At 42.0% G+C, this 19831-nt stretch overlaps 1 long non-coding RNA gene across 1 annotated transcript; it reads left to right on the top strand.

Moving 5' to 3' along the window:
- The first annotated feature begins 11463 nt into the window (after positions 1 to 11463).
- Positions 11464 to 15900, top strand: LOC135238306 (uncharacterized). The gene is made up of 3 exons (XR_010325092.1): positions 11464 to 12296; positions 13176 to 13240; positions 15379 to 15900. It is a non-coding gene; the product is annotated as an uncharacterized LOC135238306 (long non-coding RNA).
- The last annotated feature ends 3931 nt before the right edge of the window (positions 15901 to 19831 follow it).

Below are 19831 nucleotides of genomic sequence, written 5' to 3' on the forward strand. Positions count from 1 at the left end.
GTGGGGAGCAAGTGAGGTAATGTTTTGGTTGTCTACAGGTTGCTCTCAGAGTGCTTTTCATGGTAGGTGAGAACATTACTCCATTCAGTTGATTCCTCTGTTCCATCATAAACAAATGGTAAACCAAGGCCAAGTCTTGCTTCTTTTTTTATTTTTTTGAGTGTCACTACCCCATGTTCCTTGAGGGTTTTTTGGCCCTCATTTTTGTGTTTGTATCCCTAGATATGCATGTAACGTTTTCTGGTGAAATGTTTGCCTAAATTTGTCAGCCTCTTGTTAAAACGGTCATAAGACCAGTGTAACATTACCACATGGCAGTGCAAATTATGAGCATGGCCTGATGATCTTCACTACCTTTCCTCAGGATGGGTATTATCTCATATTATCCAATCAATCTTTAAACGTTCCTTTATCTCTGTTTAGGCCTTTTTCTGTTCAAAACACACAGACCGTCATGGTCCAGCTTGAACAGTCATCGAACTCGGAATTATAGGTCGGAAATTTGGGCTCATTTCTGAGCTCCAATTTTTCTGACCTCAGCATTGGTGACGTCACAGTATGACAAATGGCGGCATTTGTAGTCCATGGTAAGAAAGGAAAATGGTATATTTTTATGCTTTTAATGCATATTTTGGTGTGTGATTATGTGATATGCTTTAGTATCATTTATGTTTCCCATTCATTATGCAGCTTAGCTAGAAAACGTTATTATGCTCAGAAATAAATGCTGCAAACGATATAATGAAACATGGAGCCATGGAGGCTGCCATATCTGACTATGGGGCTTTTTGGCACCAGAGCATGCGCACTGGGTAGCTAAACTTGAAGGATCGCGGTGAACTGGTGAACACAGAGCAACGACGTGGCCACTGAGGCGAGCTCTGAGAGCTGACAGCTGAAGATTACAAGAAGTTAGCTAGCTACAGGATTTTATGGAAGAAAAGTGACTCGTTGTGACACATTTTCTAACATCTCAAAAGTTTTTGCAAATTAGAAATGATAAGGTAGTCGATATTTTCATAGTATTCAGACACACATTCAGTTAGAAAGACTATGAATTACAGAAGAGGAGTTTAGCTAGCTAAATAAATAACTTATTTTTGGCAAGCTAATAAGCTATCGAGCTACCTAGCTGGCTAGCTACTTCTAACTGAAATTAAAAATCAATTGTAGCAAGCTTACCAGCTAGCTTTGCTATATTTCGCTAGTATGTTATGATTTGTTTATCAGCCATTCTGGGTTATTGTAGCTAGCTAGGTAGGCTACTGTTTTGAGATAGACGGCCAACTTCCTATATAAGTACAAGTGGTTGGTAACTAAATAATTCAATTTCAAGCTAACACTGAAGCCGTAAATAAGCTTGCTATGGTTGCTATTTTTTAGCCTGTGGTGTCCTTTAGTTAACTGTACACTGATGTCAAGCAAAAAGCATCGAATTCATCATTGAAAAGCACTTGTTGCAGACAGGAACAACTAATATAATTCACTAGGTTTGGATTTATCAACCTGCTTTGTCTTGAAAGCCTGTGTGGTGCATGAAAGAAAGCATTTCCTCAATATTAAATTTAATTTTTTATTCAATGAAAACAATAAGCTTTATATATAATGAAAACATATATTTGCTTTGTATTTCTGTATATGTATAAGTAAAATGCAATATATTGGCTCAAGTTTCATCATCAAGTACAATATGGGCAAAGAAAACCTTTCTATACAATTTGCTGTTCTGTAATCTTACTCTCCTGAACTCTGATAGAAACATATGCAGTACAAGGTGGAAATTATTCAAAATGCCATTGCCTCATGCTGATAAATGTAGCATATCACATAAAAACTGTCCTGGTCTAATCTTTAGTGTTGAGAAGTTTGATTCATTAAAATGAATCAGTACATTCGGGTCAGTACAAAAATGAATCAAATTTTCGAGTTTTTGAATCGTTCAACTTATTTTTGCAATACTTCACCATTAATAAAACACTCACTTGCCAAATACAAATATAGTATTCACTCTCTAGTCCTCCCTCTTCGACTCTAACTGAAATTATAAATTTACAGCTCCTGGAAAAACGTAGGCGCTCATAATAATGAAGCATCGGAGAGGCTGTATTTCATTTCTCCCGCCTAGATACTGCTAGGACAATACTCTTTAAACTCTCACATGGTGTGAATTCACCCACCTTAGTTCAGTAACTATCTAAATATAAGCTACTGCTAATAATAGTTTACGACTGTAACACTTGAATATTTTTAACAACTGTAAAAACATTGATTCTGAAATATTTATCTTAATCTTGCTGTGCCGCCTAGGACTCTGGGAAGTGGGTGGTGCAAACTGGTTATATTATTAGTTGTAGTATTTCTGTCTTTGCATGATAATGTGGTGCTGATGATGACTAAGAGAAATCACATATGAAAAATTATTGGCCAACATATTTTGAAAAAATAAAATATATATGCATTGCTATATTTGATTTGCTCTTAAATTATTATTCAGATGATGCTATTTGGCTGCTTAAGGTGAAGTGTTTCAAGACAAAGCACACAGATCAATCAAGTGAATTAGCTAGCTGTTCCTCTGCAATTGTAAAATGCAATTTGCTTGAAATCAGGGTAACGTTGGCTAGGAATAGGTTGGAACCGTAAGGTGGTCATTTACAGCTTTAGAAAGCACCTGTTAGACTATCGAATTACCAAGTTACCGATAACATTTCTATTTATTTGGGAAGGGCCTTTTTTGTCTCCTTTAAACAACAGTATAGCTGCAGCTAGCTACCATAACACAAAATGGCTGGGTGCACACCAGAGACTGTAAAAAATAGCTACAAATGCAACTTCGGCTACCAAGCTATTTGACTAGCTAGCTACCCCTAACCGGCAAATATTCAATCTGTCAAACGTGTTTGACGGCTTGTCAGTCGTGTACATTCCGTAAATGTCTACCTGGGCCATGCTTCACGCATGTGGCAAAGCTACTATAATCCCGATTTTGGGATAAACATTACCATTACCATCTTTGTAAGACTGGCATTTAGAAAGGAACATGTTTTTAACATTTAAGAGACCGAAAAGAGCATTTAAGACAGTGGTTCTCAGAATCGGTCCTGGGGGCTCCTTGCGTATATTGGCTTTTCTCCATTGGTTTTGATGATTTACAAGAAGAAGAAAAAAAGGGTAATAATAATTAGAAATTCAATGTACATTATATTTGTCTTCATGCACCAGGTGGAAAACTTGCTGTACAAATTGCGTTGTCATATTTACACGCCTGCAAATCAGTTATTAAAATACTTGGTAGATTTGTTAATCACCGCTGACAGTGTTAATTTTTATTCGGTAGAAAGTGACTTGCGAACGATCGGTCAGCTAGCGTCACCCAGCAAGTGAACACCACAAACGGCGATGGAGTAGCTAGTAGCAGTTACTGGCTCATTAACTGACTGTGGCGAAAACCTACGACGATAACTTGCTCGGTTAACAGCAGGTCTACCAGACAGTTATATGAAAATTAGCCTAGTCAAATCACCAGTAGCCTACACATCTCTGATTGATTGACCATCAGTGTAGTCGATGTTCTTCCCCTGTGGTTCATATTGCTAATGCGTGAGCTAACCACGGATAGCCTACCTAGCTCACTGGGCAAGCTGATATGCTAGCAAAGCATATTCGTTTTGCTGAGAAACATAAATTTGACAATAACTGAACATAATTGTATTATTAATGTCATACATATAACGTGATTACATGACACAGTACAGTCACGGATGGAAATTAAACTCCGTAAACATTTGATAATATATTTTAAAACATAACGGCAGACAGTCAGCTAGCCTCAAGTTCGTTCTGCAATCGTTAGTTCAGGTTGATGAGCTTTTCCGCACCGGACTGTCAATCACAATCACAAGACCGCTTAACTCTATGGTTTTGGCTCCAAATCGAGAAAATGGCCGCGCCCGCCATTGAGCTTCAAAACGTGTTTTAGAGACCCACGGAGAGGCAATGGGTGACGTCACAGTGGCTTTGTCCATATTTTTTACAGTCTCTGGACTGGACTCAAAAAAAAAAAAAAAAAACCTGGACTGGATTTTTTTTAAAAACTGGACTGGACTCAAAAAAAAAAACCTGGACTGGATTTTTTTAAAAACTGGACTGGACTAAAAAAAAACCTGGACTGGAATTTTAAATAAAACTGGAATGGACTCCCAAAAAAAAACCTGGACTGGATTAAAAAAAAAACTGGACTGGACTCGAGAAAAAAAAAACCAGGACTGGATTTTTTTTAAAAACTGGACTGGACTCCCAAAAAAAAACCTGGACTGGATTTTTGAAAAAAACTGGCCTGGACTTCCAAAAAAAAAACCTGGACTGGATTTTTGAAAAAAACTGGACTGGACTCGGGGGAAAAAAACCTGGACTGGATTTTTTTTTTTTAACTGGACTGGACTCCCAAAAAAAAAACCTGGACTGGATTTTTGGAAAAAAAAACTGGACTGGACTCGGGGGGGAAAAACCTGGACTGGATTTTTTTTTAAAAAACTGGACTGGACCAAGCGGCCAAAACCAGACTTCGTTTTTGAAGCTCATTTCCTGGTCTTGTTGTTCCTGGTTGCTCACTAGCGCCACTACGGTTGGCTCCAGTATAGGTGTTTTCATATCCGGTTTCCATGTAAGTCTACGGTACAAATGCGGTCAAAATACAAAGTCAATAATTTTTTCTCATGAGTACAAATAGTCACAATATGTGTATTTTATTCGTCTTATGACTGTCCATGGGTCGATTTCATGATTTATTGTGTCATTTGAGCACTGTTATAATATTTGTTGTGGACCAATGAGGTACAGTTTGCGTCACTTCCTGATTACTGCAGATGACTAAGCTACAGTAGGGGCTACAGTCTATGGTCACTGGGGTGGGAGGTGGTGCCTCTTGGCCTTGACATTGTGGCTCCGACCATGGTCCACCTGTGCGAAGTCAGAAAATGCAGGCATCCCATTTTGTATTGATGTCATTATGGCGTGTGCTATTTACAGCTGCAGTAGACGACCATAAAATAATCATCCTCTGAAGTTTTTCGGTAGGCAAGTCATTTTTACTATTTCCTTTAGCCTACTTAACCAAATAATTCGTTGGCAGAAAGCGTAATCAGCTTGCTACATTTGGTAGTCCAGTAGCCTATGCTAAAACTTCGCAACTTCGGCTACCAAGCTATTTGACTAGCTAGCTAACCCTAACCGGCAAATATTCAATCTGTCAAACGTGTTTGACGGCTTGTCAGTCGTGTACATTCCGTAAATGTCTACCTGGGCCATGCTTCACGCATGTGGCAAAGCTACTATAATCCCGATTTTGGGATAAACATTACCATTACCATCTTTGTAAGACTGGCATTTAGAAAGGAACATGTTTTTAACATTTAAGAGACCGACAAGAGCATTTAAGACAGTGGTTCTCAGAATCGGTCCTGGGGGCTCCTTGCGTATATTGGCTTTTCTCCATTGGTTTTGATGATTTACAAGGAAAAAAAAATAGCCTAATAATAATTAGAAATTCAATGTACATTATTTTTGTCTTCATGTACCAGGTGGAAAACTTGCTGTACAAATTGCGTTGTCATATTTACACGCCTGCAGATCAGTTATTAAAATACTTGGTAGATTTTAATCACCGCTGACAGTGTTAATTTTTATTCGGTAGAAAGTGACTTGCGAACGATCGGTCAGCTAGCGTCACCCAGCAAGTGAACACCACAAACGGCGATGGAGTAGCTAGTAGCAGTTACTGGCTCATTAACTGACTGTGGCGAAAACCTACGACGATAACTTGCTCGGTTAACAGCAGGTCTACCAGACAGTTATATGAAAATTAGCCTAGTCAAATCACCAGTAGCCTACACATCTCTGATTGATTGACCATCAGTGTAGTCGATGTTCTTCCCCTGTGGTTCATATTGCTAATGCGTGAGCTAACCACGGATAGCCTACCTAGCTCACTGGCAAGCTGATATGCTAGCTAAGCATATTCGTTTTTCTGAGAAACATAAATTGAAGATAACTGAACATAATTGTATTATTAATGTCATGCATATAACGTGATTACATGACACAGTACAGTCACGGATGGAAATTAAACTCCGTAAACATTTGATAATATATTTTAAAACATAACGGCAGACAATCAGCTAGCCTCAAGTTCGTTCTGCAATCGTTCGTTCAGGTTGATGAGCTTTTCCGCACCGGACTGTCAATCACATTGTAAAAATCACAAGACCGCTTAACTCGTATGGTTTTGGCTCCAAATCGAGAAAATGACCGCGCCCGCCATTGAGCTTCAAAACGTGTTTTAGAGACCCACGGAGAGGCAATGGGTGACGTCACAGTGGCTTTGTCCATATTTTTTACAGTCTCTGATTTATAGGGAGGATGAAATTTGTCGTGACAGCTGCAGCAAGAGTTTCCTGATCGAACTTTCTCTGCGCATTCCATGCGCGTCGCTCATTTCGAAACTGGATGTGCTAATTTCTCGTTCTCTTAACTGTTTGTATTGGCTCTCATTGGGAATGTGATCTTCTGACTGTCACAGACAAATACAGAATGAGAAGAACCAAATTAACAAATCATTGCATGGAGGTGATGTAGTTCATTTTGATCATCTAAAAGATTAGTTCAAAAAGAACGAGTCATTCACAAACAACCCACCATTATATGTTGCATCTGCACCTCAGGGTCGACAGTTTGTGTGTGCTTGTGTTTTGTACTTCACAGCCACTACAGTTCCTGTTTTCGTATGTTGCATTTACACCTCAGGGCTGCTGGTTTTTATTTTTGCATCGTGTTTGTGTTTTTCACTGCATAACCACCGTGTCCTTTGGGATATGATCATGTTTCACAAGAGAGCGGATGTCGTTCAAGGTAAATTGTATCCGAGAGGTAAGCATTTGGGACCATTTCATCCATGCGGACGGCATTAGCTGGAAATCACTTCAGTGCCTTGATCCTTCAGTACAATGATCACATTGACTCTTTACAGACAGGTTGAATGTGTTTTTTTGGACATTGCGTTGGATGTTTGAATAATGACGGTGGTGAAAACTGAGGTCGTGCTCCACGTTTCAAAAAGATGCTTTCAGGATGAGATCATACGAAACTCTAAGGAATAACTTCATCAGAAGCTTTGACATGGATGAATATTCCACAGATGTCGAAGAACCAAAAGCCAGTTTGTTGGGTAGATGATCAGATCGCATTTATTTGAACATTACTTCAGTGTGGAATAAAGGTTAGCCAATCAGATTATTTTGTGCTCCGCTGTGCGAATAACTGTTTGCCCTGGTAAAGGTCTGGTGGTAGAGGACAAAAGAGAGTGCCATTAGATGGCTGTGACCCACATTTCCCAAGTATTTCATACCAACTAATTTAACAAGTATTTTAATGATATTCCATTTTACGCGGTAAAAATATAGGTTGCTGTAGTCTGATTTTTTAAATGAAATAATCACTGTGCTGAAGTGAAATAGAACAAATGTCTTTAATTCACTGACTCCCCAGGGATTTTTCGCTGAAATTTGGGGGGACAAGACTGGTGAAGTGAACCTCAAACCTCTACAGTAAAATTCTGTCTCTGCCCCTGGGCTGAACTGTGAGGAAGAGGATATAATCTATTTGAGAAGCCCTGGAAACGCAAGTTGAATAACAATACACACATTCTGTGTCTGGAGACAATAAATGTGGACATTCTGATAGCCGTGCTACTGGTGTGCTAGAATGATTGTTCAGGTGTAGCCAATATGACTTGCTCTTCAAAGCCCTGTCAGGGATTAATTAATGGCGTCTTTCTGTTGTGTGACTGATAAAGGCAGAGAGAGCTGAGGACAATGTGAGCACAAACAGGAAAGCTGGTGGGAATGTGGAGTCTGCTTAGAGCTGGACAGACCCAGTCCAGCCACTGGCATTTCCTAAGAGTCACATGATACATCCCTCTCAGTGATCTCACCCAAGGAGAACAAATCAATCAGCGGTCCCATGCAGCAGTACTAAGAAGTCATGTTTAAGAATTGACTTCTTCGTATATATGTTTTGCCAGATGTTAACGTAAAAGCTAAAAATGACAAAGAAAGGGCCAAAGCGTGGTTACTGAAAGTGCTGATTCGGTGAAGACCCCGGTATGGCTTCACTGGATTAGCATATTTGTAAGCATGTTGTGCAACGCTCTCTCGGGGGCAGGAGCGAGCGCTAAGGTGCCACAAATATCCAGCTTTCATTTCATAGCTACAAAGTCAATCTCGTGACCTCTACATATCAAACCAATTAAAAGGGTTTGACTGGCCGCGTTTCCGGGTGCTGCGCACACAGAGGCTCTGTGCATATTAATAAAGGGTGATTCATGAGGACAGGAGAGGAAACATCAGATTCCTGGCCCTCTCCCGTTCCTGTGAGAAAACTTGGGAAAGAAAGCAGCCATAAATTTGAGAGTGTGAGCCAGCCATCCTGAGCTCCTGGGGGGAGGAGGGGGTTGGTTTGTCCTGTCGACCTGGTGGAAGTCCCATTGGACATGAAACAGGGATCACGCACACATGCTAACACGCATAAAGAAAAGCAGCTTTGTTTCCATCAAAGAGATTTATATTTGCTACCGGTTTAATGGCAAGAGGTCTGACAATGTCTCATGCATTGTATAAATTATATATATTAAAGGTCCTCCTTTCAATGGAGCGTGCCTTATGGTTGAGAAAGGCACTATATAAATTAATTCCATTATTATTATTATTATCATTATTTTAAATTAAGGATATATATGCATCTCAGAGTCCTCGCATCATTTCTCTTGGGCAGGTCAGCACCATAATTTAAATGCGTCTAAAGAATGACAATAGCAGTTAGCAATTTCCCTCCCTGAAGCATTTATTTAAATCACATTTCCAGTAGTTGGATATTCCGCAGAGCAAATATATCAGTCTACTGCTTCTGGCAAAGGGGCTTTCCAAAATCAGCATGGGGAATCAGGGGCAAGCATATTACACTGTATTTCATCCACCAAACACACACATGCCTGTGAAACAATAAACCTTAATCTAATTAGAAGCAATGGCCCTGCTCCTTTTCCTTACAGAAATAAACATTCTGAGTGAAGCGTGTGAAACGTAGAGGGACAGACGGGGAGGAAATCGACTGTCAGAGATGGAGCTTTTCAGCATGCTGCTCCACATCAGCACTGCTACACCGCTAACAGGAACAGCTTCGATAACAACATCAGCAATGCTACACTGCTAACAGGAACAGCTTCTATAACTACATCAGCACTGCTACACCGCTAACAGGAACAGCTTCTATAACTACATCAGCAATGCTACACCGCTAACAGGAACAGCTTCTATAACTACATCAGCACTGCTACACCGCTAACAGGAACAGCTTCTATAACTACATCAGCACTGCTACACCGCTAACAGGAACAGCTTCTACAACTACATCAGCACTGCTACACCGCTAACAGGAACAGCTTCTATAACTACATCAGCAATGTTACACCGCTAACAGGAACAGCTTCTATAACTACATCAGCAATGCTACACCGCTAACAGGAACAGCTTCTATAACTACATCAGCACTGCTACACCGCTAACAGGAACAGCTTCTACAACTACATCAGCAATGCTACACCGCTAACAGGAACAGCTTCTATAACTACATCAGCAATGCTACACCGCTAACAGGAACAGCTTCTATAACTACATCAGCACTGCTACACCGCTAACAGGAACAGCTTCTATAACTACATCAGCAATGCTACACTGCTAACAGGAACAGCTTCTATAACTACATCAGCAATGAAGAAACATCACCAAAACACCAGTAACTAGAACTACACAGCAAAATATTTAGTGTTAAATCGACTTACAGAGTACATATGATCAAGATTGGACTCAAATGTGCTCTGTTACAGTTGAAATAATGCTAGACATTTCACTGTGTACATCAACACTAAATGCCTCTAATAGGAACAGCATCTATAACTACATCAGCACTGCTACACCGCCAACAGGAGCAGCCTCTATAACTCTGTCAGCACTGTTACTCTGCTAACCGGAACAGCCTCTATAACGACATCAGCACTGACGCACCACTAACAGAAACAGCCTCTGCATTTCAACTTTGCTGTCTAGCTAAACTGCCTGTTAATACACAGCTACTAAATTACCTCAGCTCAGGGGCTTGTGGTGGAGGAATAACGTTTCGCGCATAGGAGCAGAAGTAATGAAATTGGGATAGGAAAGGTGTGAAATAACCCTAGTAGAAGAAAACAGGGAGCACCAACCAGAGAGTATGGTGTTAGCAATTTATACAGCAATGCCAGCGATGATTGGTGGACACCACTTACAGGATACCCACTGGGTGTCTGGATGTATCCACCAATCACCATCAGTGTTGTTAACATTGGTTCTTACCAATATATGTAATGATTGGTGGAGCTGCTCTCTATCCCTATTTTAGTATCTCTGTGTAAAGGGAAAAGCATTTTCCTATAAATGAGCAAGTGTAGGCCTTTCAGCCAATGGCTCTCTCTACAGAAAGTCAAATCTGGCAACAGAAGGGTGAAACTTGCCTCAGCTTATAAAATGAGGGACTTCAGGTCGGGAGAGGAATATATGTTTTTTTTCTTTTAAATAATACTACTATTTTCTGACAAGCAAACACCTGCCAAGGGCGACTTGCATTGCAATACCACAAATGTAAACAGCCGAAGCACCACAGCACAAGCACTTTGACAGGAGATTCAAAGTCCACTATCATTTTTTTCTCTCTAATACGTGGGATTCTCACAAACTGCTGACACAGCGGGTCTTAAACAAGGCTCCAGCTGAGGGACTTGTTTTCTTTTCTTAGAATAGTGAAAGGAGCTTTTTGGAAGATGGATGGCTTTTCAAGGGCCTGAAACCTGGAAGACGCATAATAGAATTTCTGTAAAAGGTGTTGCCTTGACCTTTACCAATGGATAGACACCTGATCTTATGTGAACATTTACTTTGAGAAGCTTCAGTAGGAAGCGCTGGCCTGCTGAAAAAAAAGGCAAGTAATTGCTTATATAATCGTTTATACACGTGGAGAAAGTTTGACCTCAGAGGAGAAACATTATGAGAGTTTGGGAGCTTTCTTTGCAAATCTCCCCGGCGATTCGCATAAAGTGATTTCAAGAACTTTCCCTTTTATACACAGAGACGGTGTTACGGATGTCTTCAGAATCTTTGTGTGAAACGTAAGACCATTTGAACCTGGACCTTTCCTGAACCCTGCCGTCTCTGAGCACTGACGTCTTCGGTTTTCTCTTGTTATTTCGGCCTCTGGTTTGGTGTGCCTCATTAGGAGCGAGTGGGGAGGGGGGGTAATCCGATGTCTCTGTATATTTATCTAAATGACGGAACGAGGCCCAATCAAAATGCTACCTAGGACAAGGTGTGAAAACGAGGTCCTCTTGAGGGAACTGCTCCATCTTTACGAGGAGGGGGGAGGGGGGAGGGTATGGGGGTACAGTTCCAGCCAGTTCACATCACTTAGGGTCTCCGAGAATCAAGCTGCAAACTGGAAGTTGTACCCCTCGGCAAACCCTTGGGTTGAAGACTTTGGCCTGAGTGGGTGCAGGATTTGGCCGAAGGCCTTGTTTCTGATTGGTGCTATTGGTGAGAGGGAGATATTGATGGTTTCTATGATGAGAGAGGGAGGTAAAGATGGTCACTGATGGAGAGAGGGAGATATTGATGCTCTCTCTGAGGGAGAGAGACACTGTTGGTCTGTGATGGAGGGTGGGAGATATTTCTGGTCTGGCAATAACTACACTGGGGCAGTGGAATTGCAGTGAGAAAAAATTAGTCACAGGCTGTCTGTACCAATGCTACTTATCTCCCTCACAAACAATTCACATATAGTTAAAGTTTTAAGCTTTTATTAAAGGGCATTTTAAATACATTTTTTCAGCACTTTGTATACATAAACCCCCCATTTCAGGACACCATAATGTTTGAGACAAGTGGCTTCTATCCAGGTGTTTCTGATTTGTCAGCTGTGTTCATTTGCTTCCTTAGTGCAGGTATAAGACGGCATTCAGTATCTAGTCTTCATTCTAGGTTTTTGATTGTCTTTGGAGTCTGTTATTGGCACTTGTCAACATGACACCTGTTTGACAGATCAGAAACACTCTTCAGGAGGCAGGCGTGGATGTGTCAGTGAGTACTGTCCACAGAAGACTTCAGGAACAGAACTACGGAGGCTACATTGCAAGATACAAATAACTGGTTTGCCACAAAAATGTATGTATAAAAAGTGCTGTAATTTATACATGGTGAGATCAAAATGTATTAAAATACCCTTTTTAATACTACCGAAGAATCTGCCCTTTAACCATATGTGAACTGTTTGATTACAAAACTAAAATTGTGAAGTACATAGCTAAGTCGAGCAAAACTATGTTTTTGTCTCAAATGTTATGGGGCTTTTGTTTCCGGGGCTCGGGGTGGGTCACTTCTTGGGGGTCAGGGGAAACTGTGACATAACAAAGGCGCCGTAAATAATAAGCACTGCTAAACGGACAGCGAACACTGCCTGTGTAATATTTTGATATACTTCAGGCTTTCTTACGCTCTACTACTGCTAGACCCTTGTGTTAAAGGGTCACAGTAACCACAATCAAGTACAACTGTGTGGAAAACACTGGGATCAAAGATCTGTATACATCTCAGCAGACCTCTGCGAAGTGACGCAATTTAAACACATTACCGGCAAATAGGAACATTACATATTGCTTGAGTCACCTATTCATGCAACATTCGTGTTTCAATCAGCACGTTCTTGAGATTCAGCCTAAAGAATGTCGATGAGCTGTTTGCTCTGTGAACCCACTGCAGTGGAGAGAAAATAAGCCATCGTGTCCTGCTTAGTACAGTCACGGCCCTGCAGAACTGCACAGGGCCATACACACGGCTGACCTCTCATTCCCAAAGCGCATTGTGCTGATCTGTTTTTTTTTTTATGAACCACAGTGGCTGTAATAATATATGCTACGACTTCAACATCTTGAGGCAATATGTTTTGCTGTTTAAAGCAAAGATTTTATGAGGAATTAAGACCTCGGCAAGTGTTGAAAACTTCATTTGGCAACGCAAGCCAACGTTTGTCTCTTTCTGGGGTAGCTGAGTGGATGGAGCATCCTGTTTGGATTGGCACTAGCCTTGGGACCAGCACACACCAGCAAGAGGTGACCTCATATCTTTAAAGATTCTGGTAATGTGTAATCACTCCCCCAATGCTGAACAGTGGAGAAACCTGCTCTTCAGATTTCCTGCCCTAGGGGCCTGAAACACTCCATTTGCTCCTAATTGCAAATCTTAATTACTAATTGTTAATTCCTCTCTCTCCTCTGGTCATGTTCCCTCTGTTTTTAAGACGGCTCGTGTTACCCCACTACTCAAAAAACCCACCTTAGACCCCTCCGATGTAGCAAATTATCGACCCGTATCCCTTCTACCCTTTCTGTCCAAAACCCTCGAACGAGCAGTTCTTAAACAATTAACCTCTTTTCTCCATCAGAACAACCTGCTAGACCCTCACCAGTCTGGCTTCCGATCTGGGCACTCAACAGAGACTGCACTCCTAGCTGTGACGGAGGCACTTGCCACTGCAAGAGCCTCACGCCTTTCCTCTGTCCTGATCCTTCTTGACCTGTCTGCAGCTTTTGACACGGTCAACCATAAAATACTCCTCTCCACCTTGGCTGGGATGGGAATTGCCGGGACTGCCCTGTCTTGGTTCGCTTCCTATCTTGCAGATAGGACCTACCAGGTCACCTGGAAGGGGTCTGCCTCTGCTTCTCATCCACTTGTTACGGGAGTGCCGCAGGGATCTGTACTGGGTCCTCTGCTGTTCTCCTTATACACCAGATCTCTTGGTTCAGTCATTAATTCACATGGTTTTTCCTATCATTGTTATGCAGATGACACACAACTCTTCTTTTCTTTCCCCCCTCGGCCACTCTGGTCAATGATAAGATCTCTTCCTGCCTGGCTGACATCTCCACCTGGATGGCCAGCCACCATCTGAAGCTCAACCTCAACAAAACTGAGCTGCTCTTCTTCCCGCACAAGACCTCCTTGCTTCGTGAACTCTCAATCACGGTTGATGGCACCACAGTGACTGCCTCTCACTCTGCCAAGAGCTTGGGGGTGGTCCTGGATGACCAACTGGACCTCAAGGAGCACATCAAGGCAACATCAAGGTCCTGCAGATTCCTCCTATACAACATCAGGAGGATTCGACCATACCTGACGACGCACTCCACCCAGCTGCTCGTCCAGGCTACGGTGACCTCTCGCCTTGATTACTGCAACTCTCTCCTTGCAAACCTGCCAGCTTGTGCCATACAGCCACTACAGATGATTCAGAATGCCGCTGCCCGGCTCATCTACAACCTCCCCAAATTCTCCCACGTCACTCCTCTGCTGCGATCACTTCACTGGCTACCGGTCGCTGCCAGGATCCGATTCAAAGCCCTGACCCTTGCCTACACTGCCGCCAACAGGACAGCCCCATCTACTTGCAGGACATGACTCAATTCTATGTGCCTGCTCGACCACTCCGCTCTGCAGCAGCAGGGCGTCTTGTAACCCCTCCCACCCGCCCAAAGGGATCACAGAGCTTCTCCACCCTAGCTCCCCAGTGGTGGAACGAACTCCCCGTCCCTCTCCGAACCTCCCCTCACTATCCATCTTCCGCCGTGGCCTGAAGACTCATCTCTTCAGACTATACCTAGAATAACCACCACCATGCTGTGTATATATATATATTAAAAAAAAACAAAAAAAAAAAAAAAAAAACAACCCTTTTTCCTTGTCACTTGTTACATGTTGCCCCATCCCTGCACTTCTTGGTAAATTGTATTTGTCCTAATACTCTAGCTTAATCTTCTGCCTAGTTTGGCTTTGCAGATGTTAGACCAGGATAGTGTTCATTGTTCTCCGCTAGAAATAGCTGTACAAAATAAGTAATTGTACCTTACTGAACCTGTGATTCAGCAGTTGTCTACGATCATGAAAATGCACTTCTTGTACGTCGCTTTGGATAAAAGCGTCTGCCAAATGAATGTAATGTAATGTAATTTATTTATTTTATTCAGCTCCAAACCACACTGCACAGACAATACTCAAAACCTCAAGCTATTCAACACTACTAAATTATGAAACATATCAATGCCACTAATTAAGCACATTTAATCAGTATTTAATTGATCCCTAAAAACTTCCATTGTATGATATAAATCCATATTATGAGTCGTTTTGAGACTTAATATGCTCCTTGTAATTGTGCCATTGCCTTAACCTCAGACATGCTGTTTTCTAGTGAACCACCAGGGGGTGATGTTGACCCTGAATCCTTGCTCCTGCACCTGGGTGAACCTCAATGTCAATCTCATGCAAGTCTCATCAGCTGATCATTACTCAATCACCAGCATCACCGCATTTCTTTGCATTTCTGACAAGAATTTCATGGTAAACTATATTTTAAAAAGTATTTGTGAACCTAGCGTTCAAACAAGTTTTTTTTTGTTTAATGGATGAGTGCTTCTCCGTGTGATTGTCCATGTGGCTGAGGTGTAGCTGTGCTGTGCTGGGCTGTGCTGGGCTGCTGGAGCCCTTGTAGGGGGCGGCTCTGTTCATTGCCTCCTTGTTTTACGGTGGTTTTATGGCTGCAGCCTGGTATTTCACAGCATGTCCCATCAGGCTCTTTACCGCGACAGCGATAGCACCCCCATGCCAGCGCACCCCCAAAACTGTCCTCATGTACACACTTACCTCTGCAGCCCTCTCTGCCTCTAATTTCAACAATTCACCTGGGGATCCGAACCCTAACCGCCCCCCCCACACACACGCACATTCTCACGCACAGTCTAATCAATTCACCAAGGGATCCTTACCCTATCCCCCCCCCCCCCACAGTACACACGTACACACGCACACACACACATACACTCACACACACAGTCTAATCAATTCACCAAGGTCAGACCTTGCTCTTACAGCTCTGCCTACTTTCTCTAGTTCACTCTCATCTTAAACTTGGTTCATTCTCTCAGTAAAATGCTGAGATTTTTGGGAAGTAAATGCAGCCACCGGTGGAAAAAAAATATTAAACCCCCACAGAGACCTTTTTCCCATCTAACAGTAGTTTGGATAATAAAAAAGTCCCAGTCATGTAAACAACTGGAAGGTGCAATAAAGAGGGCCCGATGAGTGATGTCAGCACATGAGGTTCAAGGGCCACTCGGCTCGTAAATTACAAACTGCAACAACATGCCGGGAGAGCGACAACGAGAGGTAGAGAGAGAGAGAGACAGAGGGAGAGAGAGACAGAAGGAGAGCGAGAAAGAGAGAGAGAGAAAGAGAGAGAGAGACAGAGGGAGAAAGAAACAGAGAGAGACAGACTGAGAGAGAGAGGGAGAGAGAGACTGAGAGAGAGATACTGTAGAAGGAGGGAGAGAGAGGGACAGAGAGAGAGAGAGACTGCGAGACCTGCCACTCTCGCTCGCCCTGGGACGGGCGGAGGAATGTGGTGGGAAAGCGGGCGGTTGGCGTGCGGAAGCGAGGAGGCTTTTTAGCGGTTTGGGCCGTGAAGCCCCGCTTTGCGTTTTCCTTTGCCGTGTTTATCCTGAGCTTAACGGGAGAGGATCTCCGGGATGCCGAGCAGGACCGGAGACTCCTCTCCCCCCCCCCCAGGAGGAAGTGAGGTCAGCTCAGACCCCGCGAGCGCCACGAACACACGGCTGTAGAGCGAGAACCATCCATCCAACCCTGAGACAACCTCAGCCCCCCTTACACACTGTACCCTCACTGCAACCTTACTCACTGCACCGTTTCAGTTCAAGCTTCATCTAAGCCGTTACCAACAGTGTGCGATAATGTTTATGGGAAAAGGCTTGAAAAGCCATGAAACTAATGCATTAACACTTTGAAATGATTTTATGCACTTCAACTAATAAGAAGTGAATCACCTAAATAGCCTAAATTAGACAAGAGATTGACCAAATTTGATTCATTCAATTATACACAAAATGCTCAGTGTAAAATCAACTCTGACATAGTACCTGTCATGCATTGTGGATTCATCCGAGACTTTGTCAGGAAGCTGAAGTAACACTGCTTGTGCTGTGTTCCCCATTTGCTCTTCAGCAGGATAGTGAAGATTAAGCTCCGCGTTCAGTTTGACTGCAATGTCCTTCTCTTTAAACCATGCAGCTGAGCAAGTACCAGTGAGCACAAGCCCGACAGACAGCCAGACAGAATCTAGCTGTCTAGAGGAGTGGAAATCTAGGCTGAGAGATATTTTAACAAACATAAATGCCATCTAGTCATTCTGTGAAAACCCGGCTACATTATATTGACAAGTGAAAGTTTTCTAGTGGACTAGGACATAGCCAGGCTATATCCAGGTAAAACCTGAGCTGAATTGTAACCTACCTGAGCTAACCTAGGTCATTTATGTCAAAACATCAATCTAGATTTTCATCCCTCTAGATGTCTAGATTCCATCCAGGTTCAGGTGCTTGCAGTGTATTGCTTTTAAGTTACATAACATTTTACACTGAAGTGAATGACTATTAACCACATACCAACATGAACTCGAATAAAGAAGTCTAATGGAGACGTGCTGTTCAATTATGAGTACATTAGAACACACGTTTTCTGTAAAATATATATGTAGCTATTTTCCATTGTTGGAATGGACATTTTTGAGCAAGCTTTGATGACATTACTCCTGTCACTGAATATTTTTCAGACGTGGTCAAAGTATCAAAATCATTTCCCATGTGTTTCTAACAGTAGGTAGGAGACATAGTGTTACAAAGTGTTATAAGGAAATAAAAAAGAAAGTAGGAAAAAGTTCACGCAAATTATTGTACGCACGTAGCTCTGTAGAATTTATTGGGCCGAGGCAAGCATTTGTAGCCTCAGTTGGCCAATAAAAATTGAGCTGATACCTTAAAATGAGTAGCGGGACAATGACATCATAACATGGCACAGGGACGTTTTTTTCTGCATTTTTGAAGTTACAGTCCACCCTTTGTGTCTGTTTTCATGGGTTTGTTTTTTGAGCAGAAGGAAGTGCGCAATTTATTCAGTTGTGGGAAGCACAGGGACCAGGCCATTTTGAATGTAAGTGAGACAAAGTAGATTTGGAGTAGTCTGTTATGATACTTGCAGGTCTCTGTTATCAGTATAGCCTCTTTTTTGCTATATTTCTCAGTATATGATGGCTACAGTGTTTCTTTGTGGAAAATCACACATCATTTAAATCAAAGTAAATTAAATAAAACAAAAAGTTGCATTACAAACACTAGTCCTTTCTTGTGTAGATTCTGCTCACATGGGTTAAACTCTGATGGCCAAGAACGGGCCTGCTACCCCAGATTGTGAGTCACTGCAGGTGTGATGTGTGTTTCAATGAACCGTGAAAAACCAGCGTTCTGTTTTCGGGGAAGTCTACCTCAGTGCTTGCCTGCAAATCCTTCTCCTCAACCTTTGTGGGTTGAAATAAACAAACAGAAAATTACGCCATTTTCACAAGCTGAGTAAAACTGAAAGTAAGCGATAATTACTTTTTCTTTTTGGATTTCTTTTGTCCTTTTTTGCATTTAACTGAAGAATTTGTGGCAGATTTTACAAGATTCCTGAGTCATTTTGGGATGAATCTTTGTGTGTATCTTCAACTGAAATCTACGGTTATTATATTATCCCTATATAATTATAAGCAATATATTATTGCAGCTATTTCAGTGACGGAACGAGGACCAGACGCCATATCGACGTAGGACCATCTCAGGAAATGAAAGGAAAAGTTATTTTATCAAACATTTCCAATCTCATTTTGAGATGTTTATTTCATCCTGACAGACCTCATGCTTATATCTGTGATTATAAGAGCATGTTGTTTATCTCCAAGGAGAGCTCCTTCTTGAATTAATTACAGGATCTACTTCAATGCAGTCAGTTCTTTTACTATTTGTTGTCTATCTTATTGTAAATTGTGTTTGACAAGGGAATTACATGTAAACTAAAAGCCTCCCTTTTCTCAGACCTGTTCTGAATTAAACCAGCATGCCCCGAAAAACATTTTGTTGATGGGATTCTGAATTTCTCACTTGGTATCTGAGAAAAATTTCATTTCTCCAAAAGCCTCTTCTGTACTTCCATTCTATAAACTTGTTCTTTTTTTTTTATTTATTTTTTTTTTTTTTTAAGAACCAGTAATATATATGCCTGTATTTTTAAGCAGTGACAAAATAATGAGGCAGCTGTGCCCGGCTGCTTGCAACTTGAGCAATAAAATTGGCCGTAATAGTTGGGGCAAACTCAATGACACAAGTGTTTGCTCCCGACCGCGCAACAAGGCCGCCGCTCATGCGGCGCGGTATCGGAGCGGTGCGGAGAGGGAGAGAGCGGGGCTCTCAGAGATCTGAGCGCCCCTCCTAATCATCCTTCCCCACGAGAGTAAATAAACACGCGGAGAGACGTTCGCATGAACAGGATCGGGAAAACGAAGGGAAAGGAAAGCGGGGGCAGTTTGTGTTACGGTCCGGATTTTGAGCAAGCCCGTCCCAGAGCCCGCTTTCGCGAGATCCCGAGAAGAACCTAGGGAACCCAGGAAGGGGGCTTTTTTTTTATTTTTTAAAGTGAACGATTTGTACACAATGTTTGTTTATGAGATTTTTATCTAAGCTCTTAATTACCCCCAAACCTGATTAGGCAATAGCCACGCACAGGGGGGCCAGCTGGAACTGTTTTGCGAGAACAAACGC

The sequence above is a fragment of the Anguilla rostrata genome, chromosome 13 (genome assembly GCF_018555375.3).
Source record: "Anguilla rostrata isolate EN2019 chromosome 13, ASM1855537v3, whole genome shotgun sequence".
Lineage (NCBI taxonomy): Eukaryota > Metazoa > Chordata > Actinopteri > Anguilliformes > Anguillidae > Anguilla > Anguilla rostrata.